The sequence below is a fragment of the Pongo abelii genome, chromosome 11 (assembly GCF_028885655.2).
Source record: "Pongo abelii isolate AG06213 chromosome 11, NHGRI_mPonAbe1-v2.0_pri, whole genome shotgun sequence".
NCBI lineage: Eukaryota > Metazoa > Chordata > Mammalia > Primates > Hominidae > Pongo > Pongo abelii.
In genome coordinates, this window is record NC_071996.2 from 135,307,115 (window position 1) to 135,322,888 (window position 15,774).

The 15,774-nt window shown below is 40.6% G+C and overlaps 1 protein-coding gene and 1 non-coding gene across 2 annotated transcripts in view; one reads left to right on the forward strand and one right to left on the reverse strand.

Moving 5' to 3' along the window:
* PDE6D (phosphodiesterase 6D) overlaps positions 1–15,774 on the reverse strand; it is a 48,516-nt gene that overhangs the window by 17,138 nt on the left and 15,604 nt on the right. The gene's annotated exons all lie outside the window — the stretch shown is intronic.
* Positions 7,931–8,039, forward strand: LOC112132437 (U6 spliceosomal RNA). The gene has a single exon (XR_002914209.2). It is a non-coding gene; the product is annotated as a U6 spliceosomal RNA (small nuclear RNA).

Here is a 15,774-nt window from a genome sequence, read left to right on the forward strand (position 1 = left end):
AATGATATGGTTTGGCTATGTCCCCACCAAAATCTCAACTTGAATTGTATCTCCCAGAATTCGCAAGTGTTGTGGGAGGGATTTAGTGGGGAGGTAATTGAATCATGGGGGCTGGTCATTCTTGTGCTATTCTTGTGATAGTGAATAAGTCTCTCACGAGATTTGATGGGATTATCAGGGGTTTCCGCTTTTGCTTCTTCCTCATTTTCTCTTGCTGCTGTCATGTAAGAGCCTTTCGCCTCCCGCCATGATTCTGAGGTCACCCCAGCCATGTGGAACTGTAAGTCCAATTAAACCTTTTTTCCCCCCAGTTTCAGGTGTGTCTTTATCAGCAGTGTTAAAACAAACTAATACAACCTACTATGTACCAGGTATTAATGTCAAAGTTGCATCTAAAAAATTTGGGCAATATGTTTCATTTAAAATGACAGGTGGTATAGAAGGGTACAATATCTTTAAATTCATATATTATTTGATAAAATTTATGGTCTTAGTTATATATGTGAAAATATATGTCTATTTCATCTACATCACTTTTTTTTTTTTTTTTTAGACAGAGTCTCACTCACTCTGTCTCACTCACTCGCTTTGTCGCCCAGGCTGGAGTGTGATCTCAGTTCACTGCAACCTCCTCCCGGGTTTGAGAGATTCTACTGCTTCAGCCTCCCAAGTAGCTGGGATTACAGGTGTGTGCCACCACGCTCATCTGATTTTTTTTTTTTTTTTTAGTATAGACTGGGTTTCACTGTGTTGGCCAGGCTGGTCTCCAACTCCTGAGCTGAAGTGATCTGCCCACCTTGGTCTTCCAAAGTGCTGGAATTACAGGAGTGAGCCACCATGCCTGGCCTCACATCACTTTTTAAAAATATTTTTTCACTGGAAAGATGACAGACTGCATTATATTCAGGGTTACCTTATATATGGACATTATTCTCATAATTTTATGGGTTCCTTCTAGTTAGAACCAAATAACTTATTTACTCATCTCCTTCAAAATAGTTCATATGCAAGTTGGACACTTCTTAATGATACTGAGATAATCCTCTAATGATATTACCCCAAATCCTCATTACCAGTCTAGGGATGGAAAATCTAAAACATTTCAATTCATAACAATTCACCAAGAAATTAATTGTTTTATCAGGTGTTATTCTATTCTAGTCTTTTTTTTTTTTTTTAAATAAACCTTTATTTTAGAATAGTTTTTTCTTTTTTTTGAGACAGGGTCCTGCTTCATTGCCCAGGCTGGATTGCAGTGTTGCAATCACTGCTCATTGCAGCCTTGAGCTTCCAGGCTCAATTGATCCTCCCACTTCAGCCTCCTGAGTAGCTGGACTATAGGCACTTACCATCTCGTGTGGCTAATTTTTTAAAAACATTTTTTGTAGAGATGGGGCCTCACTATGTTGTCCAGGCTGGTCTCAAGTGATCCTCCCACCTTGGCTTCCCAAAGTCCTGGGATTACAGGCGTGAGCACTGCGCCCAGCCAAGAACAGTTTCAGATTTATAGAAAAGTTGCAAAATAGTAGAGTTCTCATTTATTGCACACCCAGTTTACTCTATTATTAACATCTTACATTTGTCACAACTAATGAACCAATATTGATGTTATTGCTCCTCTTGGATGTGAGAGATTCTCAGACTGTCCTTATTTTTGATGACCTTGACAGTTTTGAGGAGAACTGGTCAGGTATTTTGTAGGATATCCATAAACTGGTATTTGATGTTTTTCTTATGATTAGACTGGAGTTATGGGTTTTTTGGGAGGAAGACCACAGAGATAGTATCATTTTTATCACATCAATATCAAGGATACATGCTATCAACATGACTGATCGATGCTGATGTTAACCATCATCACCTGGTTGAGGGTAGTCTTTGTCAGTTTCTTCCATTGTGAAATTACTCTTTTCCTTTCCTTTCCACACTGTCCCCTTTGGAAGGGAGTTACTAAATCCGGCACAACTTAAGGGGTGGTGAATTATGCTCTACTTCCTTGAGGGATAAATAACTGTATGAATTACTTGGAATTATACACTGGAGATTTATCTCTTCTCCCCATTTGTTTTATTCAGTCATTTATTTATATCAGTCCAGCTTTTTTAAATCAAATGACTGTGCTCTGATACCTAAATTTTTATCCCAAGATGAAAGTATTTCAACACTAAGAAATCTGCTTAGAAATATTTATTTGAGATGCTTACATGTAAGTCTCAGGAATTCATTTGAGTTATGGGGGAAGACAGAAACCACAGGGTATGTTAGTTTATAGTCAGAAGGAAAAGCTGAGAGAGGGGAAAATATAGTTGGTTTAGAGCAGAACACCTGCTGTGGAGTCCAAGTTCTATCATGTAGCAGCTGTGATCTTAGATCAGTCATTTAACCTGCCTGAGATTTAATTTGTAAACAACAGATAATATGAAGGCCTTACAGTTGTTCCAGGATTATATGAAATGCCTACAAAAATGGTTTAGAGATTATAAAACATGATATAAGCAAGTGTAGGACACTATTATACCATAATTCTTTAGGATTAAAAGAGGCAAATTGCGGAAGTGACTTTTTATGAACAACTTCAAATTCTCTAATAAAAGCATTTATTATTATCTTATTCTTTCTCTAAAATCTTCAAAAAGGAAAACACAACTGAAAGCTTATTTGTATTAATTAATGTTTGACTTGAGTTTTATTCACTCAAAACCTTGTAATTCCTGGAAAACCTGCTGCAATCTTTTGTGCTGCTCATATATTAATCTTCATCTCTTTGCTCATCCACTTCTGTTTTAGAGATAAGGCCTAATTCTACTTTTATACTTGTATTAAATATATATTAAATATTAGATAGATATATACAGAGCAGAAATTATATTTGAGAGATTTGAGTTTATTTTTTTTTGAGACGGAGTCTCACTCTGTCGCCCAGGCTGAAATGCAGTGACGCAATCTCAGCTCACTACAAGCTTCACCTCCCGGTTCACCCATTCTCCTGCCTCAGCATCTCGAGTAGCTGGGACTACAGGTGCCCGCTACCACGCCCGGGTAATTTTTTTGTATTTTTAGTAGAGACAGGGTTTCACCGTGTTAGCCAGGATGGTCTCAATATCCTGACCTCGTGATCCGCCCGCCTCGGCCTCCCAAAGTGCTGGGATTACAGGAGTGAGCCACTGCACCCGGCCTTCTCTTTTATATTACTGGTCCAACAGCCTCCCAACTCATTTTTCTCCTCCAGTCTCTGGTCCATTGTTTCTCAAAGGGTGGTTCCATGACCTTGTTAAAAATGCTGTTTCGGCCGGGAGCGGTGGCTCACGCCTGTAATCCCGGCACTTTGGGAGGTCGAAGTGGGCGGATCACGAGGTCAGGAGATCGAGACCATCCTGGCTAACACAGTGAAACCCCGTCTGTACTAAAAAATACAAAAAAAAAAAAAAAAAAAAAAAAAAATTAGCTGGGCGTGGCGGCACGCGCCTGTAGTCCCAGCTACTCGGGAGGCTGAGGCGGGAGAATGGCGTGAACCTGGGAGGCGGAGCTTGCAGTGAGCCGAGATCGTGCCACTGCACTCCAGCCTGGGCGACAGAGCAAGACTCTGTCTCAAAAATAAATAAATAAATAAAAATAAATAAACAAATAAATAAAAATAAATAAATAATAAAAAATAAAAATACAAAAAGCCACTAGCTTTCACATAGATGAGCTTTTGCATGGAAATAAATTAAATAACAAATAAAAAATTTAAAAAACCCCTCTAGTCTGGCTTTTACAATCTAATACACTGTGACCAGAGTGCCAGTCCTAAAATACAAACTGGATCATATCATTACCTCCTCTTCAAAAACCTTCAATAGGTTTTCACTGTTCAGAGAAAAGTGCTAACTTCTTAGCTTAGTATTGAAAGTTTACATTGTGGCTCAAAGATCTCTCTCGCTTCCCTTTCTGTTTTACACTCCTTCCTACACCCATTCTCATCCAGGCACAGTGAATATACTATGCACATATGCACCTCTATGCACTCTGGTCAGCTTGCACACTCTTGTCTGAAGCTTCTCATAAGGCTTCAAACATCAGCAACATCAGAAGAGTTGAGTGGCCTTTCAGGGACCCAATCAAGTGTTATGATGACCATAGGACCACATCAGACAAAGATGATAAAGGAGGGAGGAATAAACCTTTCCCTAACTTAGAGGATCCCTGTGGAGGTAACCATGACAGAGGAAAATGGGAGTAACAAAGACAGCAATTATTGTTATCAGAGGCTGGCTACAATTGCCCCAGATGTACCATGTACCAACTGCAGAGTAAAGCCAGCCATATCACCCCAAGAGAATCTCTCTAAAATAAATCATCTCAATAGTCTTCACTTCCAATGCTGTGAGAAGAAAATGGCTTTTGTCTTTTTTTTTTTTTTTGAGACGGAGTCTCCCTCTGTCACCCAGGCTGGAGTGCAGTGGTGCGATCTCAGCTCACTGCAACCTCCACCTCCCAAGTTCAAGTGATTCTCCTGCCTCAGCCTCCTGAGTAACTGGGGTTACAGGCGTCCGCCACCATGCCTGGCTAATTTTTTTTTTTTTTTTTTTGGTATTTTTAGTAGAGACAGGGTTTCACAACGTTGGCCAGGCTGGTCTTGAACTCCTGACCTCAAATGATCCACCTGCCTCAGCCTCCCAAAGTGCTGGCATTACAGGTGTGAGCCACCACGCCCAGCCTGCTTTTGTCTTTTTTTTGTATGAGAATGCCATTAATGCCATGCAGCAAAACTTATTCCAAAGAATGGCAGTTTCTCATTGTGTGATGAGACTAAGAGAAAGGTAATAAAGTAGACTGGCTAAGTGCCCTGGCCAGGGTTAGAGAGTAAGGATAAAAGGATAATCTTCTTCTTGCTCTGCTATCACCTTTCTTATCCTCTCTTCCAAAGACTAAATTTTACCCTTATTTCTCACAATGAACTAAATGTTTATGTCCCCTCCAAATTCATACATTGAAATCCTAACCCCCAATGTGATGGTATTAGGAGGTGGGCTTTGGGAGGTGATGAGGCCATGAGGGTGGAATCTTCATGAATGGGATCAGTGTCCTACAAAAGGGACCCTAGAGAGCTTTCTCCTCTCTTTGAACCACATGAGGATATGAGAAAACAGTAGTCTGCAACCTGGAAGAAGGCTCTCAGCAAAACCTGAACATGCTGGTACCCTGATCTCAGACTTCCAACCTCCAGAGCTGTGAGAAACGTTTCTGTTGTATATAAGCCACCCAGTCTTTGGCACTTAGTTACAGCAGCCCGAAATGACAAAGATATCTCTACTATAAATTTTTAAAATTACAGTGCTTTTTTTCGTAATGAAATAAAGAACAACTTACTTGTAAAAAGACCCAGAAAAACTAAGTCTTAAGCACTTCTATAAACACCAAAGTACTCAAACCAATGACAATTCTGATTTCAGTCATAGGCTCCCAATTCTGGGGAAGCTGATTGCTTATGAAAGTGATTCACGCCAAGCCTGTAATCCCAGCACTTTGGGAGGCTGAGGTGGGTGGGATCACTTGAGGTCAGGAGTTCAATATCAGCCTGGTCAACATGGTGAAACCCTGTCTCTATGAAAATACAAAAATTAGCCAGGCATGATGCCCAGTATTTATTTTCCTACCACACAAGATCTCTCTTTAAAAAAAAGGTTGGCTGGGCACGGTGGCTCACGCCTGTAATCCCAGCACTTTGGGAGGCTGAGGCGGGCGGATCAACTGAGGTCAGGAGTTCCAGACCAGCCTGACCAACATGGAGAAACCCCGTCTCTACTAAAAATACAAAATTAGCTGGGTGTGGTGGCGCATGCCCGTAATCCCAGCTACTCAGGAGGCTGAGGCAGGAGAACCACTTGAACCTGGGAGGCGGAGGTTGTAGTGATTTGAGATCGTGCCATTGCACTCCAGCCTGGGCAACAAGAGCAAAACTCCATCTCAAAAAAAAAAAAAAATTATATATATAAAGCCTATTTCTCTGAAAATAAAAACTGTGCACTTCTGAAACTTTTATATACAGATTCTGGTAGAGAAATGGTTAAAAGAGGTAAAAATGTGATGACAGAGCTTTTCTCCTGCAGAATAAGCCACTGTGCATCTTTATAAAAGTTCCCTAATTAAAGAACATGTCTCTTTTCTTTTCATTGTAAAGAGACCATTAGCAAAATTACTCTCTTTCCCTATAATGCAAGCAGACTGGGGCAAGAACAGAACAGTTTTGGGGGCAGACCATTTCTTTTGTTGAAGTTGTTGGAGTGGTATTTATTCCCAAAGGTTTGGGCAAGAAGACATACTTGACTTTGATTACAACATAGCTTGGCCATCATATACCATTGAAGTTTTCAAGATGTTGCTCTAAGGATTTTCCGGCTTTCCATATCATAATGTACATATTAATGCAGAGGAAACTCAAACTGTAAGAGATATTGGTTGTCTTGAAGCACAATTCCAAACAAATCAATGGTTTGTTTATTTATTTATTAAAGACAGGGTCTCACTCTGTCGCCTAGGCTGGAGTGCAATGGCACAACTGAAGCTCACTGCAGCCTTGAACTCCTGGGTGCCAGCGATTCTTCCCACCTCAGCTTCTTGAGTAGCTAGGACTATGGGTGCAAACTACTAAACCCGGCTTTTTTTTTTTTTTTTGAGAGACAGGGTCTCTCTCCGTTGTTCTAGGCTGATCTCTATCTCCTGGCCTCAAGTGATCCACCTACCTTGGCCTCCCAAAGTGTTGAGATTATAGGCATGAGCCACCACACCTGGCCCTAAACCAAAGATTCAAAGAGAAAGTTTAGAAATATAACTCCAGCCACAGGTTGCAATCCAAACATCATGAAGAATTCCCTGTGGTGAAGCATCTTTTGAGAAAGTGAAGTCAAGCTCTATGTGTTAGGTTTAAGTGCTAAAAAAAAAAAAAAAAAAAGATAGTATTCAATTGACTATTGTTGTAAAAGCCTTAGAAAAGGGCTAATCTAACCTCACTTCCAGATATCTTTTCTTTTTTTGAGACAGGGTCTCACTCCCATTGCTCAGGCTGGAGTGCAGTGGTATGATCACAGCTCACTGCAGCCTCAACTTCCTGGGCTCAGGTGATCCTCGCACCTCAGCCTCCTGAGTACGTGGGGCTACAGGTGTGTGCCACCACACCTGGCTAATTTTTTATATATTTAGTAGAGACAGGGTTTTGCCATGTTGCCCAGGCTGGTTTCGAACTCCTGGGCTCAAGCAACTTGCCCGCCTCAGCCTCCTAACAGACATCTCCTTTTAAACATGTGCCCTCCTGTGAACCACGACAATTTCCAAACACTAAAAGTTTCAAGAATTAAACAATTTTTTTTTCTTTAGATGAGTTTTGCTCTTGTTGCCCAGGCTGGAGTGCAAAGGCATGATCTCAGCTCACTGCAACCTCCGCCTCCCAGGTTCAAGCAATTCTCCTGCCTCAGCCTCCCCAGTAGGTGGGATTATAGGAGCCTGCGACCACGCCAAGCTAATTGTTGTATTTTTAGTAGAGACAGGGTTTCACCATGTTGGCCAGGCTAGTCTTGAACTCCTGACCTCAGGTGATCTGCCCGCCTCAGCCTCCCAAAGTATTGGGGTTACAGGCGTGAGCCATTGCACCCGGCTAAACAGTCAATTTCTTAAAAACCCCATATCAGTATGTAAATAAAATTAAGGTAAAAATTCAGTTATTCTGGGTCAGGATTCACTTTAAACAATATAAAAGCCTATCTAATAATGTTTAATGATATGAGAAAATGTTCATAATGTATTGATATGTGAACAGGAAGAATATTTTTTAATTAAAAAGCAGTTTACAAAACATGTATAATGTGATCACAGTTATTAAGAATTATATTTACACATATATTTCCTTTACCAAAGGAATGGCTGTTACAGAAAGTTTGGAAAATAGAGGACAGTGCTTGCTTCAGCAGCACATATACTAAAATTGGAATGATACAGAGAAGATGAGCATGGCCCCTTAAAAAAAAAAAAAACAAAGGACAAAAAAGAAATAACTGTAATCTTGTAATCCAGAGATTACTGGGTTTAATATTTTGATATATATATTTCTAATTTTTAATGTACATATACTTCTCCCCAATAAATGTAATTGTAAAAGTTTTTTTTAGTCATTAGCCTTGCCTATGTATCTGCCTACCTGTCTGTCTGTCTGTCTAAAACGGCATCTTAGATAGACAGACAGATAGGTAGATAGATAGTGCAGTGGTGCACATGGCTTACTGCAGCTTCAAACTGTTGGGCTCAAGGGATTCTCCTGGCTTGGACTTCTGAGTAGCTAGGATTACAGGCACCCCCAGCTAATTTTTTTTTTTTTTTTGTAGAGACAAGGTCTCACTATGTTGCCCAGGCTGGTCTCAAACTCCTGGGCTCGAGTGATGCCCCTACCTTGGCCTCCCAAAGTGCTGGGATTACAGGCATAAGCCACTGCATCTGGCCACATCAACTTATATATACCCTGTGTTCTAAGAAGCTAGGGCAAATTATAAGAATCATGTACAACAGTGCTTCTCAGCCTTGGCTGCCTATTAGAATCACTTGGGGAACTTCTAAAACTCCTGATTCCTGGACCTTACCTTTCAGACCAATTAGAATCTCTGGAGGTGGAACCCAGGCATCAGTATTTTTCACAGTTCCCCAAGTGATTCCACTGAAGCCAGGGGGGAGAACCACGACTTGACAAAGTGTCTCCTAATCCCTGACCCTTGAGCAAAAGGTGATTTACAACAGGGATTTCTTAAATTTTCATATGCATACCAGTCATCTGGAGATCTTGTTAAAATACAGATTCTGGTTCAGTAGGTTGGGGTGGGATCTGAGATTTTGCATTTCTAACTAGCTCCCAGATGATGCCAATGCTACTGCCCCAGGGACCATACTTTGAATAGCTTTAGGGTACCAGGAAAGAAAACTCTCATAAAGAGTGAAAAGAAAAAAATTATAGCCACTAAAGCCCATACTCTATACCACCAGACAGGAAGGGGTGGTCCACAGTGGATGAACAAAGGGTTGAGGCTGGGAATTAAAAGACATTTCTAGGCCAGGCATGGTGGCTCACGCTTGTAGTCCCAGCACTTTGGGAGGCTGAGGCAGGAAGACTGCTTGAGGCCAGGAGTTTGACACCAGCCTGGGTAACATAGGAGACCTCATCTCTATTAAAAAAAAAAAAATTAGCCGGGCGTGATGGCGCATGCCTGTAGTCCCAGCTACTTGGGAAACCAAGGTGGGAGGATTGCTTTAGCCCAGATGTCAAGGCTGCAGTGAGCTGTGTTCATGCCATTTTACTCCAGCCTAGGCGACAGAGTGAGATCCTGTCTAAAAATAAATAAATAAAGCAATTTTAAAGAGAAAAAAAGGGAAAAAGGTATTTCTAGGAAATAAGATTTTAGAGATTGGAAAGGTTTGGAATAACACATTTTTCAGGGGGAAAAACAGCCATTGGAGCTTATTATTCGTGTGTACAAAGGAAAGCAAGCAAGCTTGGGGGAGAAGAGGAGTAGGCAGTGAGAGAAAAAGATCAAATGTCTAAAAAATTGTTATGGAAAAAATAAACCCTTGGCTACAGTGCTGGAAAGGGATAGAGAAGCACTATAAAGGGATCTGTGGAATCTATTTCTCTGCCAAAAACATGTTTGGGAAGCAGAAAAGCTAATAAACTGAAGTTGGTATAGATTAATAACCATCTTCCATCAACTCCCTCCTGGGGACATGAAGAGACCCCAGGAGTATAAGTCTCCTGTGGCAGTGCTTTAGGAACTAACAACAAACAGTGAACTTACTGCCCAAATGCTTCTCTTTGTAAGCAGTAAGAATGGCAAGAAACTCAAACACGGCATCCCTTTGCGGCTTCTTGGCAATATCCTTCTGGGAATTTCTAAACTTCCAGGCAGGCTAGAGATACAGCCCCCAAAACAGGGAAAAAAGTGTTTTTCTCCTGAGGGCCTTCTCATAGAAATGAGAAATGTTTAGTATTTTTTAGAACAATAAGGTAAACATTTAATGTAAAGATATTCATAAGTCACTACCAGACTTTTATACCTCCAAAATAATTTCTAAAAACAATAAAATAGGAAAACCTTCATGTAAATTAGCTGGAGCAATTATTTGAATCAGCTGCTATACTTTATCAGCTGGTCCTTATCAAATGGGTCACATCCAAGTAAATTTCTGTTTAAATCAATAGAAGAAAGTAAGGGGAAGACTTTACCAAGATATGGAAAGAATTCTGTTGTCACATGATTTGTGTTACACATTGCTTAAGTATATGAAACTTTGGCAGAAATGTATACAGTCTTCACATTCAGTATCTATTTACTGTATAATGATGATGGCTAAGATGTACTGAGTACTAGATAGTATGCTAATAATTTAGATATTATTCATGTATAAATTAATCCACATAACCCTATGAAATAGGCATTATTATTATAGCTCTTACATGGATGAGGAATCTGTACAGGTTTGAGGATGGTAAGTTTTTGCTTCATTTCATTGCTAAAAGGTCACAAAGCCAGTAAGTGGTCAAGTTGGTTTTTGACTGCCTGATTCTAACATCCGTGATTTTTAACTTTATATGACACCCCCAACTATCCTGCATACCCAGTTTGTACCGGGGAGAGACTGAGGGATATAAGATGAAAAAGTCATGATCCCTAAACTCATGGTACAAGACAAGTAGTTCCTCTAGCACATGAGATTAGAAAGGCATTTCCAAATGCTACAGGATACAAGATGCCAGATCAGATTATGCTGCTAGTGTATTCCACAGGTCAAAACCCATATACTTTTGGAGTCCTTGATTTTTAAGCTTTTTTATACAACCTTAGTGGGTAAAAGGCATATTTACAAAAAGGACATGCTGCAAGGCTAGTGACACTATTTTCTAGCTCAGGCAAGTTTTCCAGAAATTACTGAACCACATCAGTCTATATAAAGGTGATAAAGCCGTAACAATGTCCAGGTAACAGATCTAATACCAGTTGAGTGGATGATCTCTTCCATATTCAAGTGCTAGAGTGTTGCCTGATAACTTGGTCCATGAATACATTAGAATGGAGACAACAGAAATGAGTCTAAGACTAAGGTTGTGGTCTCTCTTCTGAGACCATTTCTATAAAATCTCCAAAGGCTAAACGGAAATCCCATTGATTGTATTGGCCCAACAATGGCTATAAATCAATAATTCTTTTTTTTTTTTTTTGAGATGGAGTCTTGCTCTGTCACCCAGGTTGGACTGCAGTGGCGTGATCTCGGCTCACTGCAAGCTCCGCCTCCCAGGTTCACGCCATTCTCCTGCCTCAGCCTCCCGAGTAGCTGGGACTACAAGGCACCTGCCACCACGCCCGGCTAATTTTTTGTATTTTTAGTAGAGATGGGGTTTCACTATGTTAGCCAGGATGGTCTCGATCTCCTGACCTCGTGATCCGCCCGCCTCAGCCTCCCAAAGTGCTGGGATTACAGGCGTGAGCCACCAGGACTGGCCTATAAATCAATAATTCTTAACTGTGGTTCATTATCAATGCAGACAGATAAAAGTCTTAACTATTTTGCATTTCTCAGGGCTAGCTTTCTAATAGTCTTGTTTAACTTAATTGCAGACAGCATGAGGCCAGGGAAAAGGTGAACAATATTTCTAGCCTTATCTGGCATCCAGCTATTTTCATAGTTTAAAGGTAGTCCTCAAAGAAAGAAAAGGCAGGGTAAAAGAGCTAATATTTGAGTACCTACTTTCAACATATATGTCACATGCTGTGCTAACAGCCCCTCTTTTTTATTTTTCAATCTTATTTAATACTCATACCCACATAAAATAGTGGTGCTCCCAGCAGTCAAATATCTTTCTCAGGAACTCACAGCTGGTAAATAACAGAGCTAACATTCAGACAGAGGTCTGTTCACACTACATACCCTTGGGAACAGAAAGGCTCCAGGGAACTGCAGGGTCCTGGGTGTCTGTGTGACGACATTCCTCCAGGGCTAGAAGAGCTGAGGGAACTGATGAGAGGGTGAGAAAGGCAAGCAGACTCCCTCAAATATACCATGGAAATGGCCCTTTTGCCCTTCCTAACAATGTTCTCTTGGGGATATGCTTAGTAGAGAAGGAAGATGATGTATTGAGTTATTGAATTTGTACTGATCCACATTGAAAACAAAATTCCATTTATGATAACAAAACTTCCCTGTTGTAAGTTGCACTTAAATATTGTGAGCTTAAATATTTCAAAGTAATGATCTCCATTGAGTATAGCTATGTGTGTGGCTATTAAAAAGTAGACCTCCTCTTTTCTATCCTTTGAATGAAACCATTTTTTTTTAAAAATCTGAAGTGGATTCAAGGACTAACGCTTTTTTTTTTTTTTTTTTTTTTTTAAGACACAGTCTTGCTGTGTCGACCAGGCTGGAGTGCAGTAGTGCGATCTCAGCTCACTGTAACCTCTGCCTCCTGGGTTCAAGTGATTCTCCTGCCTCAGCCTCCGGAGTAGCTGGGATTACAGGTGGGCACCACCATGCCCAGCTAATTTTTGTATTTTTAGTAAGGACAAGGTTTCACCCTGTTGGCCAGGCTGGTCTCAAACTCCTGACCTCAAGTGATCCACCTGCCTCGGCCTCTCAAAGTGCTGGGATTACAGGTGTGAGCCACCGCGCCTGGCCTAACAATTTGGTTTTAAGAACTGAAGACTTGTAGTGTTGTAAGCAACCCAAAATTATCTTAATGGACATAGAAGGCTTGTTTGTTTCAAAGTTTTTCATAAAAATATTTCTTACCCTATTCAGCTAATCTTTCGAGAGGACACAGAGGAAACAAGAAAATCTCAGACAGAGATCTTAGGCGCAGTGGCTCACACCTGTAATCCCAGCACTTTGGGAGGCCAAGCTGGGAGGATCACCTGAGCCCAGGAGTTCAAGACCAGACTGGGCAACATAGTGAGACCCCATCTCTACTAAAAAAAAAAAAAAAAAAAGAAAATCACAGGCAGAGAAAGCATTTGGTGGTATGCTCCATATTGCAACATGGAAAAATGCACTGGTTCTAAGAGCAGTTGTTAATATTTGAAATTAATCCTAGCTGACTATAGATCTGCTCATGACAGCAAGTTTAAATAAATAGGTTGACATCTTTGTGCAGTCATTTAGAGCAAGTTCTACATATTCAGCAAGATCAAAACTATATTTTGCAGAAATTCAGACAGAGTATTTATTAGTATTTATCTGTCTTGCTAGAGAGCCAAAGGAACAGTATTCAGAGTGAATGAAGACAAAAAGTTTGTTTTACATGGAGGGTAGCATTATTGCAGTAATCTTGAGGTTCTCACTTAATCATTTCCCTCCAATTCTCCAAAGAGAGCCTCTATTCTCCTTTTTTCCTTGCCTACTCCTATAATCATTCCAATCGTCTCATTCACGTATTTACTGCACAAACATGTATTGGGGTACTGTGTATCAGGTGCAAATATTGGGGATTCCACAGCTGTACCACTCAGAATGTGGCCCACAGACTGGTCCTGGTCTGTGAATCCATTTGCTACCAGCCTGTGACATGTGTTTAAAATTTTTAATAACAATACAGCAGAATAATTTGTTGATTTCAATAATAATTTTAAAAAACTTTTATGTCATTTTTCTTTAAATTTTTTTTTTTTTTTTTTTTGAGACAGGGTCTCACTCTGTTGCCCAGGCTGGGGTGTAGTGGTATGATTACAGCTCACTGTAACCCCAAACTTCTGGGTTCAAGTGATCTTCCTGCTTCAGCCTCCTGAGTAGCTGGGACTACAGGCATGTGCCACCATGCCTGGATAATTTTTAAATTTTTTTTTGGTGTTGAGACAGAGTCTATGTTGCTCAGGCTGGTCTTGAATTCCTGGGCTCAAGTGATCCTCCCACTTTGGCCTCCCAAAGTGCTGGGATTACAAGCTTGAGCCACCAGGCCTGGCTTTATGTTATTTTTCTAATAATTAATCTCACTGTATTTTACAAAAATATTGGTCTATGAAGTATTAGAAGTAAAACCCCGATTCTTTTGCCAGCCATAGTTTAAGCAGCATTGTTCTAGGAAACAGGAAGAATAAGATAAGACTTTTGCTCTTGACAAGGTCTTAGTCTAGTCTTGTGTGAGTGTTCAATAAAAAATCTTGCCAGATGTAGTGGCTCAAGCTTGTAATCCCAGCACTTTGGGAGGCCAAGGTAGGAGGATCACCTGAACCCAGGAGTTTGATACCAGATCGGGCAATATACTGAGACTGTGTCTCAACAACAACAACAAAAAATTAGCTACATGTGGTGGTGTGTGCCTTTAATCCCAGCTACTTGGGAGGCTGAGGGCAAGATTGTGCCACTGCACTACAGCCTGGGCAACAGAGTGGACCCTGTCTCCAAAAACAACAAAAACTCCTTCCATCCTCATACACATTTCTGAGGAACACAGAAAGTTTAGGCTTTGTAAATAGGTCTGGGGAATATTAATTTTTTTCTAATGAGCTATTAATAGGTTAAAAGGACAACAGAGAAGGGTGAGATAAGAAAGGCTGTCAACAGAAAGGGCAGTTTGATAAAGAACAGGAAATCAACAGGCAACCAGGAGGCCAGCATGTATAACAAATTGCTATATGCCTCAGGTGAAGAAGTCAAGATGGCAAATCAAGGCTTACTGGAGGAAGACACTGACTCCAGTCTCTGCCATACATCCATTCTCCAGCGTGCTGTTTATTACAGCATCACCTCCTATCCTGGCCACTTGTTTATACCTGTGTCATAGTACTTATCAGAGAGTACCATGAATATATTAGTTTGCAAGTCAAATTCTACTGACACTATATTATTTATCTTTCTCTTCTCAGTGCTCAGCATGTAACTGACACTCAAATATGTGTTGAATCACACTAAGCAATAGAGGGCGAGTTCATTAGAATTCTCTTCAGGCTGAGCAACCACAAGAGATGCTTTTAGGGTCCAGTAGACTGTAGAAAGGGCAATTTAGGCTGGGTGCAGTGGCACATGCCTGTAATACCAACACTTTGGGAGGCCAAAGCAGGAAGACTGCTTGAGCCCAGGAATCCAAGACCAGCCTGGGCAACATAGTGAGATTCCATCTCTACCGAAGGAAAAAAAAAAAAGACAAATTAGCCATACAGTGGTGCGTGCCTGTAGTCCCAGCTACTCAGAAAGCTGAGGCAGGATGACTGCTTGAGCCCAGGATTTCAAGGCTGCAATGAGCCAGGATCTTACCACTGCACTTCAGCCTGGGTGGCAAAGCAAGATCCTATCTCAAAAAAAAAAAAAAAAAAAAAAAGTGGAAGGGGGCAACTTAAACCTGGAACTCAGAAAGAAAAAAAAAGCAAAAACCAACCCACCAACCAACCAAAAAACCTCCACTCTCCCTAAGGACAACACCTAAGTCAGTCAGCTGAATTGCAGGTAACAATATATTAGAATTTAAAAGCCCATTCTGCATTAAGTTTGAATTCATGACTTGACAGAGTACTCATAAATTATATATGGTCATGTGGCTCTGAGTAATTTCAAGGTAAGTATATTTTTCAGACAAAATGGCTGACTAAGCATATAATGATATATGCTAATGTCTACTATGGCAGACCAGAGCACTATGAAGCAAAGCTTCAAAACCAAGGTCACAGGCATAAAGAAAAACCTCTCCCTTCTCATTACTTTGGGGTGGAAGCAGCTGCAATGACTAGCAGTAAATAAAGGGAGTTTCTATTTGGTGGTATCCTGAGCATTTTCATT